Below are 13,834 nucleotides of genomic sequence, written 5' to 3'. Positions count from 1 at the left end.
AATCTGTGTTGAAAGGATCCGATTAAAAATAGTTCGACGCATATATGGTGTGAATATGAATAAGACCTGCACATGTAGACCACGTATGTAGGTCCATTGTTACAAGTTCTGAACATGCTCAACAGACTTATCTTCCAAGAGGAAGATCCCCAAATAGTCCTAGCCTTAGTAAAGGAGGGAACGAAGCCAACTTGGGAAGATGCTGCCAAGTATTCTCCCAATGCCAAGTCATATTGATATATAATGAAACTCTCTAATTTTGGAAGCTGATAAGCTCTTGAAGCGGAAAATGGTTGACCACTACGGCAAAGAAGAAAAAAGGCAAATTGTTCAGCCCTGATTATTATTGGATTGGTGGACTTGTCTAGATAAATCACTTGACTATTGTATAAAACAAATAACTTTATTAAGCAAAATTGACGCCCCTCTAGTCCAGCTTTATGCTTTCTTCGTACTTGGACGCTCGGCTCGAGCGAGTTGTTAGGCTGCTCCTACATTGGAAGCGGAATTTCTTCAGACTTGACGGTCTGAGCGGGTCTGACCGAGTCTGACGAAGACAAACACAAAGGCGCCGTATTCCCTCCTACACTAGAGCCAGTTGTCGTGCCGGGAAGGAGCGACGGGTCTGAACTGGTCTGACAACAACCAAAATATTTATTTGTTTTTCTCCCAGTTGGTTCGTGTTTAGTGTTCCCATTTGGCTCGTGTTGATAAATCATAATAATTGTTGTTATAATGGTAGACAAAGGAAACTTGTTTGAGTTAGTGCGTGAGAGAGTGGCTTTGTGGGACCAGAGGGACAAAAATTACCACAACCGCGATTTAAGGGGAAAACTGTGGGATGAAGTTGGTAAAGAGCTTGGAATTGAAAGTAATAAGTTTATTATTACTAGTTGATATAATTATTAACGTCCAAAATTTTATCATGCTATAATGTAGGTAAAAAAAAACATTTTCATTATATAATGTTTAATTCCATAGTGCAGTATTCTGTCTGCCTCGCTGTATCTAAGGTTTATCTCTTATTGATAACGTTGAAGACCATTTCATTCTGCCACGAAACACTTCCAGGGCCATTGAACTAGTCTTTGTAGAAATTTCTCACCTCTTGTGCAGCGGTAGAGGATCTGTTAAATCGTCTTCCGCCAAGATCTGGTCTTTCATGTTTTTGTTGGTATTCCTGTAGAGCGTCTTCAAGCACTCGTTGAGCCAGTGTAATATTCTCTTTGTCAATAATCAAATTATGCAGAAGGCACATGCATTTGATTATTTTCTCAGCTTTTTCTACCTCTGTTTCAATGGCTTTGTAGAGTAATCTCCATTTTGCAGTTAAAATTCCAAATGCGCATTCTATACACCTTCTGCACCGTGACAATCGATAGTTGAAAACGCGCTGTGCTTCGGTCATTTTTCTTTGACTGAATGGTTTCATTAAAAAAGTCTTTAAAGGGTACGCATCGTCACCGACTAGAACAAATGGAACCAGAGTGTCACTGTCATCGATTGGTGAAGGAGCTGGCAACGTTTCAGAGCAATTTTCAAAAAAAGTTGAGATTGGAAAAGCTTCAAATACGCCCCCGTCACTTTGCTTTCCGAAGGCTCCAACGTCAATGAATATGAATTTACACCGAGCGTCTGCTACACCGTAAAGATTAACAGAGAAAAAATGTTTATAGTTGTAAAACATGGTACCACTCTTCCGAGGAGCTTTGATTTTAAAATGTTTGCCGTCTATGCAACCGGCACAGTTAGGAAAGTTTCACATGTCCTTAAATTCTGTAGCAATTTCAAGAAATCTTTCTCGATTTGGAACCGGTAAATGGATTGGAGCTAATTGGTTCCAAATAGCATCAGCAGTTTCTTCTACGATTTTACCCATGGTGTAGTTATTCATGCGAAATGTTTCGGTCAGAACTTCAAGGGAAAGACCTGTTAATAGATACCTAAAATAAAAAAAATAATAATTAGAAATATTATAGTAAAACAGACATGAGCTAGGAGAAAAGTATATTTAAGTTTATAACCTTAAAACAAATAACCTGTACAATACATGTGTTTTTATATTAAGTATCATTTTATTGTTATTTATACAACTCCTTGTTTCAGGAGATATGGCCCGCAAGAGTTGGGAGTTGCTAAGAGATATGTTACGCAAGAAAATTAAGAAAAACTGTGGTGCATCAGGTGCTGCTGCCAAGTCCAAGTATGTTTATTTTGATTCATTGAGCTTCTTGCTTCCTATGATGAAGCCAAGAGGTACTTCAGGAAATTTTCCTGCGTCTCAAGTAGCAAATACACTGATGGACATGGAATCAGGTGAAATTGATGAAACTCAGGAATCAGGCGAAACTCCTCGATCACAACATGACTTTGACGTCCACACTGAAGATAAAAATGTTGATGAGCCTAAGGAACTTACATAAGTAAACAAAGCTCCACAACCTACTACTACCTCCTCGAAAGAAGAGAGTAAGTTTCGGTGCCCCGGACCAAAGAGAAAGGAAAGCCAAAATTTTCAAAACGAGGCACTAAAGTTAGAAAGAAGAAAAGTGCAATTGCTGGAATCTTCTTTTTCGGCATCACAACCGACCAGTTCAGCAGAGGAGGATGACGACCTATCATTCTTCAAAAGTTTACTTCCTTCGCTCAAACAATTACCACTCCTAAAACGAATGAAATTACGATCAAATATTCTGAATTGTGTCATCGATGAGCTTGAATCACTAGAACCAAGCAACACATCATGGACATCGCCATTGACAGTTTTACCTCACCCTCCACGAAATTACACAGGATACTACCCCAATCAACCGTATGCATCCAGTTCTTCGGATACATCAAGCTCCATTCTTTCTTCATGCCAACCAGAAAATTCCGAACAAGCAGAATCTCAAAATATCTCAATTACCTTGTGAAACTTAATTTAATTTTTTTACAATTTAATTTGTTGAAATAAATATGTTTTAACTTACGTATTGTCAAAATTGTATAAGACTTGGTATTAAAGTAACTTACTTCAACAAAATCGACAGTTTTTCTGCTAGCTCTATACAATTCCTGAAGTTACTCCACTTCTGTATATCCCCTTTTATGTGTGACAAGATTTAGTCAAACGTTTCATTCTGTGATATTTTTTAAATTTGTCTGGATAACCACGCATAGGTAAGCAGGTTAAGTAGTATTGGCTTTGCCTGTGGTCTTTATTAAACTCATGAACCCACTTTCTCGTGGGTTTATTGAGTAGTAAATTTTGGTCCATTAATATAAAATCAAAAAGTTCCTCGTCCATTTTTAAATTCAGATAATCACAACTGGGGCAAAAACTCCCTTTCTCGTCGAGAGCTTACACTGTACTGCATCCCGAAACCAGTTGCAGTGTAGAAGCGCAGGGTCTGGTCGGGATGTGTCTGGTCTGGTCGGATTTGGCCGGGTTGGCTGACCAGATCCCATCTGCCTCCAATGTAGGAGCAGCCTTAGGGATCGTTGCTAATAGCAACGGACGGAAAACCGGTGCGACGCGTTGGTTGCAATGTTGCCGAACTTAACACAAAATAATATGGTTCATACTGTTCATTCACTGGCGTAAACAAGCCCAAGTGTCAGATTTTGGAGTTGCTAGGAGATGTCTATGCTGGTGTAGCAGAACGACACCTCGGAGTAATAAAGACTCTCGAAAAAGTGAGGGAAAGATTTTATTAGATCAATAGCAAGGCAGACGTAAGGGACTGTTGCAGGAAATGCGTTGTATGTGTGGCAAGTAATGGGTCGCAGAGAAAGCAGAAGGCCTTGATCCGTCAGTACAACGTGGGAAGTCCCTTTGAAAGTATTGCTAGTCACGTTACTGGTTCGTTTCCCGAATTAGAAGCAGGAAATAAGTAATCGTGGTCGTGATAAACTTTTTCAGCAAATGGGTTGAGGCATACCCTTAACCAAACCAGACAGCCTCTACTATCGCCGACGTCTTAAAATAAAAGAATGGATCTGCCGATTTGGTGTACCTTTGGAGCTATATTCAGACCAAGGACAAAATTTTGAATCCGGCTTGTTCCAAAACATCTGTAAAACGCTTGGAATCAAGAAAACGAGAACTATGGCAATACACCCGCAGTCAGAAGGCACGGTGGAACGAATGAATAGGATTATTCATTGGTATTTCGCCAAAGTAGTCTCTAACCATCAAAAAGGCAGGGACATTTTTAATTTGTGTCTGCTGGCTTGCCGATCGGCCACCCATAAAATCAGAGGTGAGTTTTCGGCTCAAATAGTGAAGCTTCCAGGCGATCTAAAGTTTGGTTGCCTGCTAAAAACCGTGTTGCCGGGGAGGACTACGTTAGTGAGCTGCGTAGGGGAATAGATCTCATTTATAATCAGGTGCACATTTCCATTTAAGATACTAGCGATCAAATGAAAGACGCATATGATCTCAATGCCAAAGACCCGAGGTGCAACAACGGTGACTTGGTTTGGCTCTATGACACTAAGAGACCGAATGGTCTCTCACCAAAACTTCAAACATCCGGACATGCGTACAAAGTGCTGGAAACCATCAAAGATGTTCTTTACAGAATACAAAAATGCGGTAAAGCTCGAGTCATTGACTTTAATTGACTGGCCCCTTATTATGGATACCACGAAGATGCTGAGCTACGGCAAAACCAATCAGAATCGGATTTGACATTCGATAAATTCATGACTTATCATTTTAATGGCCGAAAGAGTCGGTATGGCGTGACCTGTGAAGTGTACGAAGACCAGCTGAGTATGCTTTGGCACATTATGTAGCTAAGAATTTACAAATATCTGGAGGATAGTTTTCCGTAGAAAGTTCGGAAAAAATCAAGAGCTACATCGGTCTAATCCTAGAATCGGGCAAACACTTAAGATAACCGATAGCTGGTAGAATGATCTTCTACCTGGTTACCAAAGAGGCGTCACATCAGAAGCCAACCTATAAGGACGTTTAGGACGCATTGTGTTCGCTATAGGAGGAGTTACTTGTTGAGGATCTGAGGAGCTTAGCAATTCCCAAACGCGTAAGCGGACTCGATAACCTGAACTGGAGGATGATTCGCTGCATATTAGAAGTGGTCTTCAAGTCTATTGGTGTGCAAATTCTGGTATGCTGTTATATTCCCCAACGTCATTCTCTGGAGAAAACCGTTGATTGTTATTTCTACAAGAGGTCCAAGTGGAAAAGGGGAACCTTCTGCCGATATCGGCATCCACCATCTTTGGAATCATTTCGGGATGAAATAAGATTAGGTGGCAGTGAAACGATACACCGAGAAATTAACTGATTCTCCATCATTCTGTAATAATAAGTGGCACACCGCACGATGTCTAGAAGGTTGGCGAGAATCGTCTTCCTTCAGCGTTCAGCCGAATATATAAGGAGCCGCATCGTGGAGAGTCAGTGTCGATTGTCAGTTCAGTGAACTTCGAAATATTGGCGCGAGATTTAAATGGTTGTAAATAGATACAATAAAAACAAATATCTCTCGTAGTCGTGAGTGATTGTGTTTTCGTAGTAAACTGTGTAAATAAATTAGTTGACTATTTTCAATTGTTTTAATTTACACCTAAGGAACGGGAAAAACGCTACAATATTCAAAAAACTAAAACATTCCTGGTCTACTCAGAGAATATATGAATATCAACCATTTTAAAGAAACATACATTGATTGGTTGAACTTTGAAGGTATGTTCGTCGAGTATCTGTGTTGTCAGGATTCGATTAAAAATAGTTTAACGAATATATGGTATGAATATGAATAAGACTTGCATAATTAGATATCTTATGCAGGTCCATTGCACCCCAGGTCCGTTGTTACAAGCGCTGGGCATACATAAAGGACATACCAATTTTTTTAGGTGATATAAGTCTGCAGTGGTCTGTTAGGATTAAATTTATTTATCTTGATAGTTAAATGGCGTACTTAAGAGACATTTTAATAGATCATTTAGGAATGCTTTGGTTTGACGCATTTCTTCTAAGGATATCATCTGGTTTTCTTTTGCTTAATGCAGCCGCACTTTTTTATTTCCATACAGCGGCCATGGCTATTGGCCCAATTGGTGTGCTACTGGATGTACTCTTGGTCAGTGTTTCTTTCATCTAATGTTCTAGACTCTTCCTGTGGATCTGATACATATATCTCATTGTCCGAGGGTAACATATTTATATTTAGCCTTTATGCACTTTTTAACCTACAAACTTCTTGTTTATACCTTGTTCAGTGTTGGCAATACTGCTTTGCCATTTGTCATAGATAAATCGTATATTTTTATTAGTAAAAATGTTAATGTTTTTTAATTTGGGTTTCTCCTGCCTAAACAGTTCGATGCCTATTGATCAAAAAATATTCTCAGAATATTGTCACAAAAGTAAAAGATCAGTACAGGCCAATACACGGAGGCCGATTCTATGATTTGAATAAAGTATTTGGTAAACAAAAGCGGACACAGTTGAATTTGGGATTATAGACAGGGTTGAGGTATATTTCGGTTTATAAACAAGCCGTTATAGGAAAAAAATACTTAAACATTAAAGGGCTTTTATAATGGGATTATCAAAATTATTATTATTAGAAAATTTTGATATCTATTATACAACTTATCCAATCTACTTAGAGTTCAATAACTATCTAACCATGGTTACAAAATTTCATTTCCTTCCTGGGCAAATATATACAAGCTTTTATTACCTTTCCTCGATACAAATAGAATTTAGCGTTTTAATTCAATTAATAAAAAATCGAACTTCATTGTATTCTATAATTCACATTGCATTTATTAAACAGATGTTTAAAGATATCCTTAAAAAAATTTCCTCTCCATTGTCTTCGATAATAATTCATCAAATTACCAAAAAGGAAGTCGCAGTTATTCTTAGATTAATGAAATAATGAGTGCCTAAAAAGATGCTTAGAGCAAATAGTCGCTCTTAAACGATCTTTGTTTCGCCAAATTGAGTTTTGAAATGTTTTACGTGACCCCTTTTTGTGTGAATTTTGACCCTTAAACCAGTTGCTTTTTTTAGGGTAAGTAATAATGAAATAATAATAGGCCAAGAGCAACTATTATACTGTGCTTAGTTATGTATTTATTTGCGAATGAGATAAGTTTTTAACATTTTGGATCTTAGATTATTCTTGCTTTAATGAAATAGTTATGTACATTTATTATAAGAAAACAGTATTTATATTTATTTTTACTTATAGACAATCATTTATCATTATAAGTATTAATAGTTATTTGAATTAGCAAGTGCTTTACCGAATAATTATTCAATTTATTTATATTACTCAAACCATATTTTCATCATATCATTTTTTTATCTAGGGTAACTGGACCCAAGAGTGAAATAAGAGTCTCTACTGAATTTTCAAATTTTAAACAGGTCTTTGCTTTATTGTAAATCAAGTTAATGAACTCAATATAATACTAATACCTCAAAAATAGTCTGCCGTGCTGAACATAAGTATTTTGTTGGTAAAAAAATTACTATTAATGCATAATAAAGATTAATTTCGATTTGTATTTTCATTTTGCTATACAGGGTGCGTCAGCAAGGCGTACGGCTAAAATAGCGCCTAAACTATATCGAATAGAAAAAAACTTATGTGACATGGTTAAAAGGTCAAAATCATAAGAACGAAAATCTACAAACTAAAAATAATTTTACATATACAGGGTGCGTCAAAAATAAGTTACGGAAAAATATGTAGTGTTTTTCAAATGGAACACCCTGTATTTAATGGCGGTATGCTTTTGGGGACAACAACAGCTTTACACTGATACCTCATTTTTTAAATTTCATTACGGCGTTGCCACGTAATTCGTATTTTTAGTGTTTTAAGGGGTTTATTAAAATTCTTATAGCAATCGCTGTGTTCAATTTAAATAAACGAAATTTTTAATATAGTTAGTTTATGGTATCAGCTTTATCTTGCAGTAAAAGTTTGAAGTTCTTTCATACAGAGTGTGTAATATAAATTTATCAATTTACTCAAATAAGATATACAATAACTCGATTTTCTTAAATAGAATACCCTGTTTTTTTCTCTTTTATGAAGTTTGCTTATTTATTGTCTACATTTCTTACAAATTATGTCGTACACGTAACTCGCTTTTTTTGAGATATTTTACATTCTTTAAAAAACGATGCCAATAAAATCGTCTGTATTAACTATGTATGTATTTATACTAACAATTATGTATTAAAACTAACTAAAATAAGAGTTTTAACTTGTCCTAAAAGTAAATTATAACTACACTACAAACTATTCTCAATATGGCCTCCTAAGTTTCGTGCTCAAGTATTAATTCTTTTTAAAAATGAATCACTCACTTTTTCTAACAGATTAGGTGTTATTGTACAGATAACCTCTCTAATTTTTAGCTGCATATTTTCACTTGTGGTTGGAGTCACTTGGTATACTTTCTCCTTTACATATCCCCAAAAGAAGAAATCTATCTTAGTCAAATCCGGGGACCTGGGTGGCCATTAGGGGGCGTGCCGAAAAATGGATAATTATTATTTTTTTAATATCGCAAGTGAGTAATGTGGAAAATGTCTAACAGGCGAACATTAATGATGAGGCAGATTAAAAAAAAATTAACCGGGCCCCAAAAGCCCTTAATATTCAAAAAAAAAGAAAATTGATCTGAGTAGCGAAAAAATGTTCAGAAACAATGTTATTAAGATGTATATAAAAAATCAAGACAATAATTTTATTTTCCACCAGGCCCCAAGCTTTATTAAAACTAAAAAGTTTTGTGCAGCTCTTCGCCTGACTTGGTGTTTATGTAGAAAATGCTGTCGGGTGGGCGATTAGCGAATATTTAGTTGTATAATTTTTGTATTATAATATAAATTAACAACACTTAATTATAAACACTAAACCAGCCCAGAACTCGTCACGTGGAGGTGGCTGCACATCGAGTTCCAACCACCCACCCTCCCCATTCTGAACAAAGATTAATCTTTTGCTGCAGCAAAGTATTGAGCTTTCTTTTCAAAAGTAGGTAAATCTAACCTTGCATCAATTTTTGCGCGAATATATCCATCTCTTGCTACACCGCATACTTTTAAAGACGCCTCTGATATAAGCTTAACACACCTTTCGACTGCCTGAGTGTGACAAGGATAATCGCCAACATTCATCTTCTGTTGATTAATCTGCTCCGCTAATTCTTCAATTGAAAATAATTTGGTAATAGGAGGTTCGGTTAAATGTATGCTCTGCCAATCAATAATATCTATGTAGTCATCCGCCTCGAAATTTAGTTTTGGAGTTTTGAAAACTCTAAGTTCCGTTATTATTTGTGTTCTGGTTTTCCTTATTCGACTAACTGCTAGTTTTCTTATATACTCTCGAGGGTCTGTTAACATTGAAACCAGTAAATTTTCAGGATGCGCAAAATACGAATTCCCTTCTATCACTTTATCGATAATATTTCTGATAGCTTCTGGAAACTGCCTAGATATTTTAATCATCTCCCACAAGTGTCTAGCACCATCTTGTAAGAGCGGTTTGGTCTTTATTTTAAACCACATTGGTGCGTAAAGTTTCATTATAAAGTTTACTATAACTTTAAAGTTCTCTGATAAATCCTTTGTGCCAACATATAAACGAAGAATTCTGTTTGCTGTTGTTACCCATCTGGAATGGGCTAACTTACCAGGATTCCGTTCAGATAATTGTTTGGAGCAATTTCCATTTTTAATGGCTTGACACATTAAATACAAATATTGCTGATCAGTACTGAGCTCTTTGGCATTAATTTCTGGTAAGTCAGTATTAACTACAATAAACTCCACAACAGGAGTTTTTTCGCAGTTGTCTAGAAGACTCCCAATAGGTCCTGAATAATTATATGGTCCCTTCGTGTAGCCGTCCATTTTTTATAATAAATGCCTTAACGGCAACTCGTTTGCATGAAGTAAGCAATCATCATGCGCATTAGTATGTTAGCAGCGGCGTGTATTAAAGAAGAATTTATTGTATTACGAGAACTTTATGTGCGTTCGGGGCCCGGTATAACCTTAATTTTTTTTGACCAATTTTTTTTACAAAAATTTCAGCCCACCCTAGCCGTACTAGTCCACCCTACCTATCCATCTATTTGGAAACCGGTCATCTAAATAATGCCTTGCAGCTTGACTGTAATGAGATGAAGCTCCATCATGGTGAAACCAAATCCTGTCCTGAACATAATGTGCAGGCAATGTTTCCAACATTTCATTTAGTCCATTTTGTAAAAATTCCAGGTACATTTCACCTGTGAGATGTCCATGAAAAAAATGCGGTCCAATGACATAATTCCCAAACATCAATAGACCATCTGTGTTGGTGGTGAGTTTCACGTGTAAAAAAAGGATTGCTGGTATCATAATAATGAAAATTGTGCCTGTTAACGTTGCCATTATTATGAAAGGTTGCCTCATCTAAAAAAAATACCAAATTAAAAAAACCAGGTTTCTGCATCATATTTTGTGCCCATTGACAAAAAGTAAGTCGTCTTTCATAATCTTGCGGCTGTAATTCATGCAACAGTTGAATATGGTAAGGATGAAAATGTTCACTTCGAAGCATTCGTGTAATGGAACTTGCACTAATACCAACCGGTAATTCTCTAGCAAGTTGTCTACTAGTAGTACTTCTTTGGGACGTCTCAACTATACTTAAAGCTACCATCATTTTGTTTTCTTCGTTTGTAGCTGGTTTTACCCGTTCATGTTTTTCATACGTAACACTTCCTGTCCATTCAAATCTTTTTTTAAATGTCTCAAATACTTGTGGTTGAGAGTGCCTTCTTTCGGGGTTACATTGCCCATAAATTCTGGATGTCAAAAGTGTATTTCGTTCAGCAGCCCCTAAAGCATATATCATTTCGACAACTTCTTCCCGTGGATAATTCATAATTTGCAAGTAATGCAATAATTTGAATCTTTAAAACTTATTTCAGCTCTAATGCGAAATATTTTTATTAACGATATTTAAAAAATAACAGTAAACCAAATGCAACTATTTAAATGTCAAATCAGTATTTTTGCCGATAGTCTGTCAACAATACAAACGAATTTTTCTAAGCAATCTTGATAGTTTTTTTTTAATACATACATAGTTATGCGCTTTTATTTGCATCGTTTTTTAAAGAATCTAAAATATCTCAAAAAAAGCGAGTTAGAGTTACACCCTCTGAATATAATAATTACATTGTTATATTTTGCTTAGGTTAGTTTATGCCACATAATCACTTTAAACTTATAAATAAAGGAACAATTAAATTTCAGCAGTCATTTTGTAACTGTACTTGCTGTTAGTTGACATAATAATTATTTTTTAAAATTTTGTTTTTGAACCTAGAACAAAACTGGCGCAGTCGGTAGAATACACCAAGCGGGATAATTGCATCGAGCAAATAAAATCGTCGCTTTTGTTTGAACAATTCGTGGTGTATTCGAAATTTTGAAGAAATAAATTTCGCGATCGGTAGTGCATTGCAGAAAGGCTCAACTAACTAGAAAAGACACAACCTATTGGCATTTCGTGAGGAACAAACATCGTCCAATCCAAAACGACAGGGAAGTTCGTCCTATTGGTGTGAGGCAAGGAACAAGCATCGTCCAACCCTCATAGATAGTTTTCCAGGGAGAGACACACATCGCTCATCCTATTGGTACCTATGAAGTTATTTGTTTTAACACTGTAAGTGATTATTGATTTTTGTTTATTTTGTTTTTAACGAGAAAGGAACGTATTGAATTTATTTTAGTTTAATTTATGTACATTGATACCGTTACTTATTCTAGTCCTTTCTTTGATTTAACTTTCATTTTCGTGGTAGAAAACGAAAAAAAAATATTTACACGCTTTTGATTTTAACCATTTTTGTGTAGGTTTTATTTGTTTATTTTGACATTTTTATAAACTATAAAAATGCCGGATCCAAATTACCATTTAATTAAATACCAAGCTGCCAACATACCATCTTTTGACGGTAATCCAAAACAAATAAATCGATTCATATCGGCTTGTGAAAATTTTCTTATGGCTCATAGAGATACAACAAATATAACAGCCCCAATTAATACTTGTTCGTTTGACACCGTTTTAAATAAGTTAAATGGCAGAGCCGCCGACTTAGTAGCCTCCAGAGTAGAACTTACAAACTGGGAGCTTCTAAAGCAATCAATTATTTCAACTTTGCAGAGATCGATTGATTGTATTGTACAGGAAATCATCTGTTGTAGAAGATAAAAATAACCAAATACCCCAATAATGTGGGTCAAGTCTCACTTAGCTTTAAAAAGTTTTATCAACGGACTTAGTTATCATATGCAAATGGTAGTTAGAATAAAATCTCCAAATACCCTTGAAGAAGCAATGAATCTAGCCCAAGAGGAAGAAAATTTTACGAACTAAAAAATAAAAACTATGAATTTAAACCAACACAACCTCAAACATCATACTCAAACGCCCACACATATCACAACCCAAATCCATTTAAACAGCAACAATCTAACAACCACCAGAGACATTTCGTTACTCCAAATCCCTTCAGAACACACAATAGATTCCAACAAAACCACAACCGTTTTCCTAACATACAAAACAGAAATTTCCACCCTGGTTATCCATTTAGATCAGCACAGTTTAATCAACAACCACAACATAATTTTAACAATTTTAATCATAATAACAAGCGCTCAGCAACTTCTTCCATAATGAGACCCTATACTAATAACTTAGACAAAGTAGAACCCATGGACACTTCATCGGGAAATACCGCAATTCATAATGCCATTCAAACTCAAGGCAACCCGAAATTTACCCTCAATGAAGAATCTAATCGAACCAACCCTAAAATGACACCCCAATCTAGTAACAACTGTCACTGTCAAGAACCTAATCACTATAATAATAGCCAAGGTTATGACGAAGTTGACTATTACCCCCAAGAATATGACTATAATAATTATTATGACCCAACATTTTATGATTACGAACAATCATATGTAAATAACTCAAATAATGATGTCCAATCCGATAATTTTCAACCAAACGAAAATTTTACGGATGCCCCAGAAGTCAACACCGGGACATAATTTTATTAAATACCGACACAAACTCCGACCTACCAATAATTTATCTACCAGAACTTAATGCAAGATTTTTGATAGATACAGGTAGCGGAAAAAGTTTTTTCAGGCCCAACTTAGCCTATAAGATTTACCCCCACTCTATACAACGTGAACAATTTAATGTTAAAACAGCACATGCAACTTCAACGCATAATGAAGTTATGTTTATTTCCATTTTTAAGTCTTTTAATTCAAAAGAAATGCATAAATTCTATCTTTTTGATTTTTCCCCAAAATTTGATGGATTGTTAGGAATGGATTTTCTAACAAAAATAAGAGCAAATATAAATTTTAAAAATTCGGCTCTTGAATCGCAAAACGCAACCCTATCATTGCATTTTCGAAATCGCAACTTATCGCCGAGACAAGTTTATCAGTTCAAACCGTGTAAAATTTCTATACCAGCGAGAACAAAGCAGGTAGTCAAGATACCAGTTAATTATTTTTCAGGCGTAGGCATTATTTTAATTTCAGACCCGCAGAAATGCCCGAAGCTTTAGTAAACATAAAAAACGCTCATGCGTATACTACCATTGTTAATTCATCTGAAAAAAACATTTTGATTACATTGTTAGAACCCATTAAAGGAGAACTTTTGCACGCACCTGATTTTAATTTTATAGAAAAAATGGAAACAGACACCGAACTTGAGGAACATATGTAAATATACAAAAAGCTAATTTA

At 35.7% G+C, this 13,834-nt stretch overlaps 1 protein-coding gene across 1 annotated transcript in view; it reads left to right on the top strand.

Moving 5' to 3' along the window:
• The first annotated feature begins 6,887 nt into the window (after positions 1–6,887).
• LOC126742077 (large neutral amino acids transporter small subunit 1) overlaps positions 6,888–13,834 on the top strand; it is a 28,114-nt gene continuing 21,167 nt past the window's right edge. Inside the window, exon 1 of the mRNA XM_050448615.1 lies at positions 6,888–7,040. The gene's annotated coding sequence lies outside the window, so the exon portion shown is untranslated. The remainder of the gene's footprint in view (positions 7,041–13,834) is intronic.

Source organism: Anthonomus grandis, chromosome 11 (assembly GCF_022605725.1).
Source record: "Anthonomus grandis grandis chromosome 11, icAntGran1.3, whole genome shotgun sequence".
Classification (NCBI taxonomy): domain Eukaryota; kingdom Metazoa; phylum Arthropoda; class Insecta; order Coleoptera; family Curculionidae; genus Anthonomus; species Anthonomus grandis.
The sequence above is the reverse complement of the archived record's forward strand: the minus strand, read 5'-3'. Positions and strand labels throughout refer to the sequence as shown.